The following is a 14,082-nucleotide window of genomic DNA, read 5'->3' on the forward strand; positions in this document are numbered from 1 at the left end:
GGTATTGAAATCTCGGCAATCTCTCCACAACTGCCGCATCACCAATTGTGAGTTGTGGGGGTGGATTGTTCGATGGTACAAAATACGCAGGCAGGTGCTTAGTTTTGGTGGGGCTAATGGTAAGGCCCCACCTCTTAGTGGCATGCTCCAGGTTCAGCCGCAGTGAGCAGCAATCACCAGAGCATCGGCATACATAACATGGTTGAGCAATAGGGAGGCATCCCTTGACTGCACGCGGGCATCGATCAACCTCCCATTGCATGTGTACCATATGGTAATTCCTCGGGAACAGCCATTGAAGTCTTCACGAACTACGTGGTAAAAAGATATGTTAAATAATGTGGAGCCAGAGGACATTCCTGTCACACCCCAAGGTGTAGAGGGAATGGCTCTGACTGACGGCCACATAGTTTGACGAGGGGCCGCTCACCAAAATGAAGGTCCTTAAGGATCGTGAGCAAAGTTTGAGGGACTCCGAAAGCATGAAGAACCCAGAGGCCAGGCCTACTGATGGTATCATAGGCCTTGAGCAGGTCAATAAAGCACATACATTCACTCACATACACACATGGACCTACAGACACGCAAAGAAATGGACTTACACTGACTGACATGGAGCCATGCACACAAAGCGACTAACACAGACGGCCATGGACTGACACACAGACATATCGACTCACACACCCAAAGACATGGACTTACACACACACACATATGGACTCACACACGCATAGACATGCACTTCAGATACACACACATGGAGTTACAAACACATATATCGACGTACACACATACAATGACTCACACACATCGACTCACACACCGACATACATGGACTCACAAACACATTGATGTAAACACACATGTACTTACACATATCGACTAAGACACACACACACATGGACTTACACACACTTACATAGACTGACACACACACATTTCCCTACACACCCATAGACATATGGACTGTGACACACAGACATCTACTTTAGATACACACACATGGATTAACACACACACACATCGACTGACACACATAGACACACAAACGCACATTGACTTACACACTCAGATGGAGCCATGCACACACATCGATTCACACACACGCATTGACTTACACACACACATCGAGTGAAACACACACGTATGGACTTACACACACGTGGACTAAAACACACACAGCGACAGATATGCACACAAATGGACTGACACACACACATAAACAATTGTACGTACACACACGGGGCGTTGTCCGATTGAAAAAGACACACACACATGGACTTACACACAGACATGGACCCACACACGTAGAAACCCATCGACTTACACGCACACAAACACAAATGCGCTCACACACACAGACATCGACTTTAGGCACACGCATGTAGATTCTGCACACGAACATTATAATAGTAATAGAGTATTAAGCAACTTATTAGTTTAATAATAGTAAAGAATGAAGCCGAGTTGTTATGTGTACACAAACATTATCATTGTAATATTTGTAAATGTATTTGTTTAATAATAGAAAGCAATAAACCTGAGTTCTTAGCGAAAGATTGAATAAAATAGTACTTTACATTGGCGTAGTAACGCCTCGTCCCGTGCAGAGCCCGCGGCCTCGCCAGATTGGCAAGCCAGAGGAGGTGAGATATTGCCAGGCTGCGGGCTGGGCCACTACCCTCGCCCCCCCCCACCATCCCCCCGCCCTTGCCAGAATAATACTATGTAACCGCTTTAATAACATTAAATTAATATCTAAGGACTTTATATCAGTAACTGCACGCATTGGGGTGGCGGGGGGAAGAGGACATCACACTGTGAAGAGAAATCGGCAGCGTGATGTGTATATCTATTCCTTGTTAAACGCGTAAAATAAAATGTCCCCGTGAGCTCGAGTGAACGCGCACCACTTGACAGGGTCCCCCCCCCCCCCCACGCAATTAGCGTCACTTGGTACGGTCGATGTGGCGCAATAAGTAAATAATGAATCATAGAAACGGCACAAATGTGTTCATTAAACTACTTTAAAGTTTACGGATTGGAAAACGGAATAGCCTATTCCCACCGCGGGGCTTAGGGCATGCCGCCTGTCAAATTTTTTTCTACGTTCAGCCCACCGTCCGAGAGCCAAATCCCCCGCAAGCGCGAGCACGCGAAGACTTTTATATATAAGATAGGCCTTTATTAAATAAAGAATGCAGAGATGTAGTTTCTGTTGAAAATCCGTATGCCTCTGCTGTAATTAATAGACACAAATTACAGCAGCCCCTTGCATATCGCGGAGTTATGTTCTTGGAAATTGCCATGCGAATGCTAAAAGTGTCATATTAAATACTTAAGCCTTACCTAAGTAATGGCGTTAGGTAAACGTAAACTAAAATTGACAACATTAAAATTGAAATAAGTACTGTACTGTATTCCAAATAAACTAAACTATTGAAACAAACACGGATAAACTGTATACAAAAATATTCCAAGATAAAAAATAGTATATATCTATGAAGATAAAGCAGACTTTGTGCTTGTGTAGATTTTTTGTGAACAAAATTGCACCAACACAACCCAAACTTTCCACGCGTACTCACGGATGACTTAGTGTGTTTTTCTCACTACTTTTATCTCACCTGCTCACCTTCCAACACCTGTACCACCTGCACCCACCCTGCTCCTCACCTCGCCCCTCTCTTTCTCTTGCCATGTGTTAAAGCCCAAGGCATTCTCACTACTTCCGGTTTGCCACACATGCAAACACATTATGACATTTCATATGTAGAGGTGTAATTGTGTATGGGAGCGGATGGCAAACAAACACAAGGGGCGTGGTTAGGGCCGTACACATAGGAGGTGGCCACACCGACGTCCGCACCTGCATCCCCCACGGGCCCCTCCCGGGGGGGCCGCGGACTATAAGAGGGGGTGAGCCGGAGGGCTCGAGGTCGAGGTATCAGCTTTAACCAGCGAAGACGGAAGACCAGCTAGAATAGGCCCCGGAGCTCCCCTGGCTCGCTGTCCTTATCAGGGCCGACCAGGGCAAGCCGGTGGCGTGGCCCCGAGAGCCCAGACTGACGAGCAGGTCTGGGAACTCAGGGGGTCGGATCCCAGCTTGACCAGGGCTGGGACAGGTAGCCTCCCCTAGCTCCCTAGTGGAGGACTTGGGCTTAGGTTAGCGGGGCTTAGATGTTGTGTCTCCCTGTTAGCCGAGTAAGGGGACGTTACCCCTTAGGTCCTGTGTATACTCGCTAACTGTATACAAGTTGTGTTAATAAATAAGTGTGCCTCCGATCCCGTCGTCAAGCCTCCTGAGTAATTACTACATCTGGTGTCAGAAGTAAAACGTCCAAAGATGGACACACGAGGGACGACACGTACCAGGGAGTCGGAGAGGGAGGACACCGCGGCCGAATCACCACCAGAGATGGCCGAGGTCGGATCGGAGCAGCCGGGGCCGAGTACACCCGCGCCGCTACGACAGGAGGGGGGGGATGCGTCGGCCGAGGGACTTCGGCTGGCTCACTCCCGCCTGGCGGAGCTGCTCTACGCCGCGGCCGCCGTGTTGGAGGAGATCACGCGGCTGGGAGCTGGAGGGGCTGCGCGGGAAGACGGCAGCAGCCGACGCACGCCGGCATTTCCCGCCACCCCGACGCGGCTCGCGGTTAAATTTCCCGCCATCACTACAGTGCGAGCAGAGGGCGGGGCCGGCCTGCGTCAGGTGACTGCTGAGGGCCAAGCACGAGCCGTGACATCATCAACGCCGGCCAGCGCGTCAACAACGGAGCGACCGGCGATGCCATGCTCACAGCCCGCCCACACTGTAACGTCGGCTGGGAACGAGGGAGCGAGATCCGCAGCCACGGACGTCGCCTTACAACAGCGACTGCCGCCTCTCAAGGAGTTCGTGGGAGCGGCTGGAGATTGGGGCGGCTTCAAAAGGCGGTTCATCGCTCATCAAGAGATGGCGAACTGGACGGACGCCGAGGCACTATGCGCGCTGCCGGCGATGCTGGACGACGACGCCCTGGCTACCCTCACCTCGGCGCCTAAGGAAAAGCGCGCCACGCTGCACCTGGCGCTGCAGCTGCTGTCAGCCGTCTATGGGCCGCCTTCGGACTGCAGGCAGCTGTTCCACGATCGGCATCGGGGCGCCAACGAATCGCCCCTGGCCTTCCGAACGGCTCTCCTGGCCCTGGCAAAGGCAGCTTTCCCGCGGATGGACGAGGAGGGAGTGGACGCCATGGTGGCTGAAAAGCTGCTGCTACTCGCCGATGAGCTGGACATCGCCGTCTTGGCTCAAGACGACGGAGAGATGTCGTCCCTGCTGGTCGCGCGCCACATCCACGGGGGCTTGCGGTCCCTGCGTCGCAAGGCTGCCAAGGGGGTGGCCGGCCATGCCATGGCGGCCACCGCCCTCCCATCAGAGGAGGTCTGCGGGGTGGAGCGGCGGGGGGAATGGAGATCGGCGGCACCGCAGGCTCGGAATGGACCGAGCCGCCAGGAGCAGCCCAGGCCATCTGGGGCGCTCACACGCTGCTACAACTGTGGCCTGCAAGGCCACGTTGCGTCAGGATGCCGGGCTCCCCGTCAGAGCGGAGCGACACCTCGTCAGGACGCCACGCCGTCTCCACCCAAGCTCCAGCAGAGAAATACGGCGAGTCGTGGCACCTCACACGTTTGGCCCATGCACACATCCGACACACACTCACGCGCTCAACTGAACAGGGTTCGAAAATCGCCGCCCATCGCGCGCGATTGTTCTGAAATGCGGCGAGCGCTCCAACCGGGTCAGTGGTCGGAGCTCGCCCATCGTGTCGTTGCTGCGTCGGCGGGATCATCGGTTGTGGTCGGTCATATTGATGGGGTAGAGGTGCGGATTTTAATTGACACAGGGGCATCGGCGACCATTATATCTGATTTGATTTATAACATCCTTCCCGTTCAAAGTCGTCCCTTGCTCCCTGTTGACGTGCCATGCTATGCTGCTAACGGGGGCTCGCTGGGCATTATTGGGCAAATCCGCGCCAAAATTTGCATTGGAGACATTAAATTATCCGGGCCTGTTTTGGTTTCCTCCTCACTCGCGGTTCCGTGCCTGTTGGGGACGGATTTCTTGGCCAAAATGCCCATCCGTATCTTGATTGACCAGGGGTGCATCGAGCTCCCATCGGGCCGACGTGTTACATTTTTGTCTTCCCCCACCACGGAGCGTCGGGCGTTTGCCACCGTGCAGGCGCTCGTGACAAAAACTGTGCGCGTACCCCCGGGGGCTCAGATGCTCGTCCCTCTTAGGTTGCGTCGGCCGTTTGCTAAAGGGGTTGCGGATCGGGGGGTCTTGTTGGGACCATCTCGGGCCGGGGTCAATGGACCCGATTTGCTAGCGGCTCAGACCATGGTGAAAGGGGATGGGGACCCCTTCATTGCAGTCCTTAATGTAGGATCGCGAACGGCCGTGGTTCCTCAAGGGACCGTGCTTGCACACGCAACGCCGGCGCCCTATGAGGAACCACTCGTGGGTCAGGTAACCACCGATCCTCCGTCGCGACCGCATTCGGACTGTGATGACGGATGGCTGGATGCACTTTGCGCGGGATCTGTGGATCTGTCCGACACGCAGCGTGCGCAGCTGCGAGTTCTCCTGAAAGAATTTGCCGACGTTTTTAGTAAACACAAATTTGATATTGGTTGTACTAAATTGCTGCGACACCATATTGACACGGGTGACAGCGCGCCAATCCGCCAAAATCCCTTTCGGCTCAGTCCCGCCGAAAAGGATCATGTCAAATCGGCTGTTGATGACATGCTAGCCGCCGATATCATTTCCCCTTCCAACAGCCCGTGGGGCGCACCGATCGTTTTGGTGAAAAAACACGACGGCTCACTGCGGTTTTGTGTCGACTTTCGGCGATTGAACAAAATTTCTGTGGCAGATGCGTACCCGCTTCCTCGAATGGATGAGTCGCTCGATGCCTTGGCGGGGGCGCGATTCTTTTCCACCCTCGATTTACTATCTGGATTCTGGCAGCTTCCTCTGGATGACGAATCAAAACCTAAAACTGCTTTTCGGACACCGCAAGGTCTCTTCCAATTTAACCGCTTGCCGATGGGCTTACATTCTGCGCCGGCAACTTTTCAGCGGTTAATGGAACTGGTCTTGGCAGGCTTGCAATGGGATTCGTGTTTAATTTACTTGGACGATGTCATCGTCTTTAGCAAATCCTTCGAGGAACACCTCCAGAGGCTGCGTGCTGTTTTTCTCAAAATGCGGGCTGCCAATTTAAAATTTAAACCGCAGAAGTGCCATTTGCTCCGCGAATCGGTGCGGTATTTGGGTCACATTGTTGGGCGCTCGGGGATATCCACTGATCCCGCCAAAACGGAATGCGTCAGCTCCTGGCCGACTCCCACCTCGGTGGGAGAGGTCAGGAGTTTCATTGGGTTCGCGTCGTACTATCGACGGTTTGTGGCTGACTTCGCTACGATCGCGAAACCATTGCATGCCTTGACGTCCAAGGGAGTCAGGTTTCATTGGGGGCTGGAGGAGGAGGCTGCTTTTCACGCCCTCCGGAATGCCCTGGTGGGGGCTCCGCCGTTGAATTACCCCGACTTCTCACAACCCTTCTTGCTCGATACAGATGCAAGTAACACGGGCATCGGGGGCGTGCTGTCCCAACTCATTGGGGGCGTAGAGCATGTGGTGGCTTACGGTAGTCGGGTACTGTCTCCAGCGGAACAACGGTACTGCGTTACCCGTCGGGAATTATTGGCAATTGTTTATTTCATTCAGCAGTACCGCCCATATCTGTACGGTCGGCGTTTCACCGTCCGTACAGATCATGCGGCCCTACAGTACGCTCTGCGGGTTCAACAACCATCGGGCCAGTTGTCTCGATGGTTGGAGATTCTCCAGGACTACGACTTTGTCACCACATATCGTAAGGGCGTCCGCCACACGAACGCTGACGCCCTGTCACGGTTGCCACCCACTTCGGAGTGCGCTTGCCTCCTGGGTTCGAGGCGTTGTAGGCCCCCGAACGTCACCACCGATTCGGTCCTCGTGGCCGCCGCCGATGCGCCTTTGGCTTCGGGTCCTATCGAGCAAGAAGGGAGGGATTCGTTGCTGGGGTTGTCGGTCGCGGAATGGGGACGCCTCCAAATGGAGGACACCTCCCTCCTCGCTCTGCGCCGTCGCGCAGGGGGGGTTGGGCAGGGGGTGGCGAACATTGACTCGTGGGGGTTGTTCCAGGGTCTTTTAATGCACTGGGACGAAAAAACCCGCCGCCAGCAGCTCGTGGTGCCTGCAGCATTGAGGGGTAAGGTGGTATGGGCTGTTCATGAGCGGCTTCTGCACTTGGGGGTTCACAAGACCTTTGCCACGCTCCAGCTCGATTTCTTCTGGCCGGGCATGGCAAAGGACGTGGGGGATCTCCTGGGGTCGTGCACGCAATGCGCGCAGCGAAAGCCACCAGCTAGGGGGTCCAACCCTCCGCTGCAGTCCATAAAGGTTTCCCGGGTTAACGAGCTCGTTGCGCTAGACATACTCGGGCCATTTCCCGCTACACCCAGGGGGAATAGGTATTTATTGACAGGGGTCGAATACTTCACGAGATGGCCTATGGCCTGGCCCCTGGCCAACCAGTCGGCAGCAGCCATCGCGGAGGCCTTTGGCCAGGGCTATGTCCTCGACAAAGGTGCTCCGGAACGGCTGCTTACTGACCAGGGTAAGAATTTTTCGGGAAAACTCCTCCGCGAGGTGTGCGACCTCTTGGGTACGGAGAAAATTCGGACCTCCCCGTATCACCCTCAAACTGACGGGATGGTGGAACGGCTACATCGGACCATCACGTCTATGCTGTCCCAACAGGTGTCCGAATCCCAGACAGATTGGGACCTTCGCATAGCCGGTGTGTTGCAGGCCTACAGGATGGCTCCCCATGCGGCCACCGGATTTTCCCCTTTCTTTTTAATGTATGGCCGCGAGGCTAACCCCCCTGTGACGACCCAGCTGAAGCTCTCGGCGCCTCAGGCGAAGTCTACCTTGTCCGAACACGTTAAATTTAACATCAGCAAATTGTCTGAGGCGCGGGAAGCGGCCGTGCAAAATTCTGAACTCCGCCAGAAGGCGAACGAGAGGCTTCGGCTGGGGCGGGTACATGTGTTCAAATGGAAACCAGGGGACAGGGCATGGTTGCACTGTCCCCAGGTGCCACTGGCAACCTCGTCAAAGTTGGTACGGCCGTGGCGGGGGCCAGTGGAGGTCGTACAGGTCTTACGGCCGCAATGTGTTCGCGTCAAATGGGGGAGGCGTCGGTGGTACGTGCACCCCTCAAGGTTGAAACCGTTCATTGCGCCGGCCCGTGGTTCACACACACACACGCATGGCCAAACGTGTGAGGGGTCCGCCGACTCCCCGACGTCGCTGCTCTCGCCTAACATGACATCAACTGTTCCATCTCCAGGTGCAACAGGAGTGACGGGTCCACGCCCGCCAACCCCTCCCGGAGGGGTCGGGGGTCACTCGGCAGCGACGCCAGACTCTCTTGCACCCGGACCGTCACCAACCACCACTGAGCGTGCCGGGTCGAGCCCTTGTGACGGGCCCGCCGCGAGAACGCGCGCCAAAACGCGCAGACTATTGTGAGGTCGGCCGTTGGGGGGCCCTTGCGGACAGTGGGGGAGGGGCATCCGGAGCGCGTGTATATATGTTGGGTTTGCGGAATGGGGTATTTATTCGGGAGGGTGCGCCGGGTTATTTTTTTCTCTTTCTTCTTCTACCTGTTCCTGTTGTCGTTGTTATGACTGTTATCGTTCTTGTTAAATTTACGCGAGGCACACACGGTTTTGGGGAGGCATGCACCTTTATTCTGGTTTTGTTGCAGCCGGGGACGGCTGCGAGCTGTACAAGGGGGGGTGATGTAGAGGTGTAATTGTGTATGGGAGCGGATGGCAAACAAACACAAGGGGCGTGGTTAGGGCCGTACACATAGGAGGTGGCCACACCGACGTCCGCACCTGCATCCCCCACGGGCCCCTCCCGGGGGGGCCGCGGACTATAAGAGGGGGTGAGCCGGAGGGCTCAAGGTCGAGGTATCAGCTTTAACCAGCGAAGACGGAAGACCAGCTAGAATAGGCCCCGGAGCTCCCCTGGCTCGCTGTCCTTATCAGGGCCGACCAGGGCAAGCCGGTGGCGTGGCCCCGAGAGCCCAGACTGACGAGCAGGTCTGGGAACTCAGGGGGTCGGATCCCAGCTTGACCAGGGCTGGGACAGGTAGCCTCCCCTAGCTCCCTAGTGGAGGACTTGGGCTTAGGTTAGCGGGGCTTAGATGTTGTGTCTCCCTGTTAGCCGAGTAAGGGGACGTTACCCCTTAGGTCCTGTGTATACTCGCTAACTGTATACAAGTTGTGTTAATAAATAAGTGTGCCTCCGATCCCGTCGTCAAGCCTCCTGAGTAATTACTACACATATACTGTACTATCATTCTACGCACTCCCCATAACAAGGTGTCTTCACTGCACGACAATATTTGTTCTCATATTTACCACGTTATCCTTCTCTATTATCAGTCCTGCGCTTTTGCCACCAAATTCATCCATTTCCGGCTTCTTACTATCCTCTCTGCACGTGCACGGCTCACCTCCAACACACACTGCAATATGTATTTTAAAAACATGTCCTATTCTAAAATATTTACATCTACGTATCAACACTACCGACCTCCTTCTACATAACATAGATAGCTATGACTAAAAAACATCAAGTCTATATCACCTGGTAAGGAATAAAAAGCATGCAAATACACGCACTGGCATTAAAATAAATATATATATATAAACACACCACCACACACATACTATTAATAGCCACATCAAGCACTACAAACAATTACTTCGTTCCTTTGCGGCTTATGTCTCCACATTCCTACAACGATTACACATTCAACTATAATTTCCCTAACAATCTCTAAATAGCATTCACTCAGACACTCACTATTTACTCTTTTTTTTATGCTTATTACCTTTGACCTCCACCTATAATGTTCCTCGCAGAAAACGTGCACTTCTCTTCACCAAAGCCGATTACAATAATTGATGCGATTCGCACAAGTGTTGCAATGGCTGCACCTAGAGCTAATGAAACTCATACTTTTGGTTTTTCGGTAAAGTCACGTAGGTTAAAAGAAAACAAATAAATTAAATCACGACGTTTCGGAGGCAACACAAGCTTCCGTCTTCAGGTGAAACACTTGATACAGCAATTTTGCTGTGACGGTTTCCCCTTAAGACGAAAGCTTGTGTTGCCTCCGAATCGTCGTGATTTAATTTATTTGTTTTCTTTTAACCTACGTGACTTTACCGAAAAAACCAAAGAGTATGAATCCTTGCAGTCACGAAAGCTTCAAATCTAGAGCTAATGAAACTCCTTAACACAAAGTTAGACAGCATGCTGCCTGAGCTGCACCTACAGCTAATGAATCTCCTGAACACTAAGAAGCAAGAGCATGTTGCCAGGGCTGTGATGGCTGCAAGCAAGAGCATGTTGCCAGGGCTGTGATGGCTGCACATATTGATAATCACACTCCTGAACACCAAGAAGCAAGACGGCATGCTGCCAGTGCTGCTATGCCTGCACCAACAGCGAATGCAACTCCTCAACAGCAATGAGCTTCACAAAAAACCAACACAACACAAATGGCTGCTGCCACAGCTAATCAAACTCCAGTCAACCAACAAGCAAGGCAGCTTGCAAACAGCACAACAATGGCTGCAACCCTGCTGCCAAAAGGAAAAGTCTTTCCTTTCCTCACATTCCTCACTTCATTTACACTTCTGATTCAGTAGTTGCCATTGGTTCCATGTCTACTTCTTGCAGCTACTGCCATGCAATGACATGAAAAGGAGACCATCCAGGGCTATGCTGTAACTGTACCAATTAATGACCATCCCAAACCAATTCATGTATTGATACCTGGAAACACTACCTATGCAAGCCAATTCCGAAACAACAACATAAGATAAAACTCATGCTTCCAAATTACATGTTTTAGGTACAAACCAATTCATCCCGACATCTGGCTACATGCCCACATTTAAAGTGCAGGGCCAGGTACATAATCGCATTAGCAGTCTGCTGCCACTACCTAATGACCTACCTACATTACCACAGATCTACCTGCATGTCTGACAGTTCTAGACAGGCTCACCAGCATCGCTAAAATGTCATCAACACCAAGATGCAAGTCGTATTGCTGTGGCAAAACATGATCCATAAGGAAAACTCTGATGTTCACAATCTTAAGGTGACAGTTTCAAGTTTGCCATGGAAAAGATGACTTCAGAGTACAATGTTGTCATTCATGCCGAGTAAACGCCACATGGTCAACATGAGTGCCGCTTAAATGCACTCACAACATCTGAAGTCGCTGTCATTCTGACAGCTGAACAACATGTCACTCGAGGCATCGTCTTGCAACTGCGGAGCAATACCCTACACAGAAATGAAACACACCGATCCAATAATGCTCTTCAATGTCTACTGATTTTTTGGCAAGGTGATGATGGCTACAATTTCCTACTTCGCCAAACTAACCCAGCAACAGGCTTGGCAACACAAAATACGATTTCCGCCATGGACTTCTTTGCCTTCAGGATCATGGTGCGAAACGGCAGCTTTAATCTCTTCTTGAGATGCAAAGAGCTCTTCCACCAATTTGCTATCGATTAGCATGCGAAAATTGAAGCTTTATTCGATGAAACCTACCAGATGGCAAAACATCCAACATTGTCTATCCCTGAAGCTCTCCAAGGGCAACGAATTTAAAAGCTGTCCTCATTATGAAACAAATAAAAGGCCTGCAATTGTATAACACAACCAAAAAAACATGACAATATACACACTCTTTGGTTATTTCTGTAAATTCACGTAGGTAGAAAAATAAAAGTGATCTATTCTTTTTCTACCTACGTGACTACTGAAAGAACCAAAGAGTATGGATTCCTGAGATTCATGAAAGCTTAAAATCAAGAAACAATATACACACATTTACAGACTTCATTGGCAGAACTAAATAATTATAATAAAGCCAGCATAGCAATACATTACTCTTAATGTTTGATTATTGAGACCCTATGCAAAGCCAGGTAACTTAGCTAGTATTGAATAAATACTATACTTTCGATGTTTGTGCATGAATGGGGAGTGGTAGTGCAACGGTTAGCATGCTGAGCTATAATCCCAGTGAGCCGATTTATCTTCCCACAGAGCCAAGGCACAAACGTCGTACTCAGATTGTAAATGTTGTGGCTTGGCTCTCCAACACACAACCGGCGTAGTGCTGCACTAGTGACGAATTGGCCACGTGCTGTTTACGTGACAAACCCTTACTAATTGGCTGTCGGGTTTACCGACACATTTAGAGTCAACATCACCACGCGTTTAGAGTATTTGACCGACAGACATTTACCCACGTTGATAAGCCACTTTGTTGTGGGCTGGTCGCTTCTGAAAAATAGAAGTATAGCAGCTGAAGTGGGCTTGGCCTGGTAAGATAAAAAAAAAACTGTAGAAACATTTAAAAGAAACAAAGTTTAAAGGTAGTGAGCCAGGTGAAAACAAATTAAACTTAAGCAGAGAATTAAAGCAAATGCAATCAGGCGAGGGCAGGAGGCAAGGCCCCGCATGGCTAGGCCCCGCGTTGTAATGTTCCAACCTGGACATCGATTCCGTACTCGCTGCTCGTCAATTGATATCCCTACGAGAGAGAAGGAGCGAGGCTCTACCTGGGTAAACAACTACAACCACCACAACAACAACCACGATGTGAGCTTCTCACCTCGGATCTCAGTGAGCGCGCGCGCAGATCGGCACCTTCCTGGTGTCTCGTTACGTCACGCAACAGCAGGAGGTGACATGACGTCACTAGCGGGCCACAGCTACCCCTCGCGTCTGACGCCGATGACGCAATGCAGTGGTGACGTCAGAGAGCGGGTTTAGAGTTTAAATTCATATATAAATCTTGACTTAAAGCTGTCGTGACAGCAGGAATACATTATATGGGTCTTTTGATAAAGCCACGGCCTCAGGGCGCCCTCCGATATTACATTTACATGCAAATGCCGTCTCTAGCCCCGCCCACTTACCCTTGGGCTGCACCCATCTCAGGCCTATTTCACGTCCTGCTTCAGAAGCTCTCTCGCTGTATTTTTTTACATCTGAAGACGATCGCTTGTGTTGCCATCGAAACGTCGTGATAATTTTTAAATTATTTTTTAAAATTATTTTTCTATCTGCTTGGCTTTACCGAAAGACCCATAGAATGCCACGTGTAGACACACACACAATAGTGTTCATGTGGTTGTTGAGCTCACGCACCCAAGCAAGGGGTCTCTATTCAGGAGAGAGGGAGCAATGGAAAAGGAATCTAAATAAACTCAAACAACCGCTCTCTGACGTCACAACTCCGCATTACCTCATCGGTGTGAGACGCAGACGCCCGGGGGAGGTGGACCTCGCTAGTGACGTCATGTCGCCAAGGTATTCACCCTCCCCTCCAACCCCCCTCCCCTCCAACTCCCCTCCAACCCCCCTCCCCTCCAACCCCCCTCCCCTCCAACCCCCCTCCCCTCCAACCCCCCTCCCCTCCAACCCCCCTCCCCTCCAACCCCCCTCCCCTCCAACCCCCCTCCACCGCGAGTTCACTCACATATGGGCCTAGGTCATTAACATCATTTATTAAGTTAAGACCGCCGCACATTGGGTAGGGAGTGTGTTGTACTCGTTTTTTTCGGTAAAGTCACGTAGATAAAAAAAATGAAAACTAAACTAAATCATGACGTTTCAGGCGCAACACAAGCGTCCTTCATCAGGTGGGAAAGCATGGCCTGCTGCTGATGCAGACTGTTTTATTTTAATTTAATTTAGTTGTTTTCATTTGTTTTATTTCTTACCTACGGGACTTTACCGGAAAAACCAAAGAGTATGAATCCTTGCAGTCACGAAAGCTTCAAATCTATTGTGGAGTTGTACACCCCGAGCTGCCAGTGCTATTCAGGGGCCTCAAATCAAATGTTTCGCTCCGGATAATCGCTGCA

The 14,082-nt window shown here is 51.3% G+C and overlaps 1 protein-coding gene across 3 annotated transcripts in view; it reads right to left on the reverse strand.

Moving 5' to 3' along the window:
* The window catches only part of LOC144738136 (uncharacterized), a 34,994-nt gene extending 22,087 nt beyond the window's left edge, over positions 1-12,907 (reverse strand). The window contains exon 1 of one of the 3 annotated variants that reach the window (XM_078621075.1): positions 12,825-12,907. The gene's annotated coding sequence lies outside the window, so the exon portion shown is untranslated. The remainder of the gene's footprint in view (positions 1-12,824) is intronic. The other 2 variants (XM_078621077.1, XM_078621076.1) reach the window with 2 other exon arrangements.
* Positions 12,908-14,082: the final 1,175 nt, after the last annotated feature.

The sequence above is a fragment of the Lampetra planeri genome, chromosome 78 (assembly GCF_965212315.1).
Source record: "Lampetra planeri chromosome 78, kcLamPlan1.2.h2, whole genome shotgun sequence".
In the NCBI taxonomy this organism is placed as follows: Eukaryota; Metazoa; Chordata; class Hyperoartia; order Petromyzontiformes; family Petromyzontidae; genus Lampetra; species Lampetra planeri.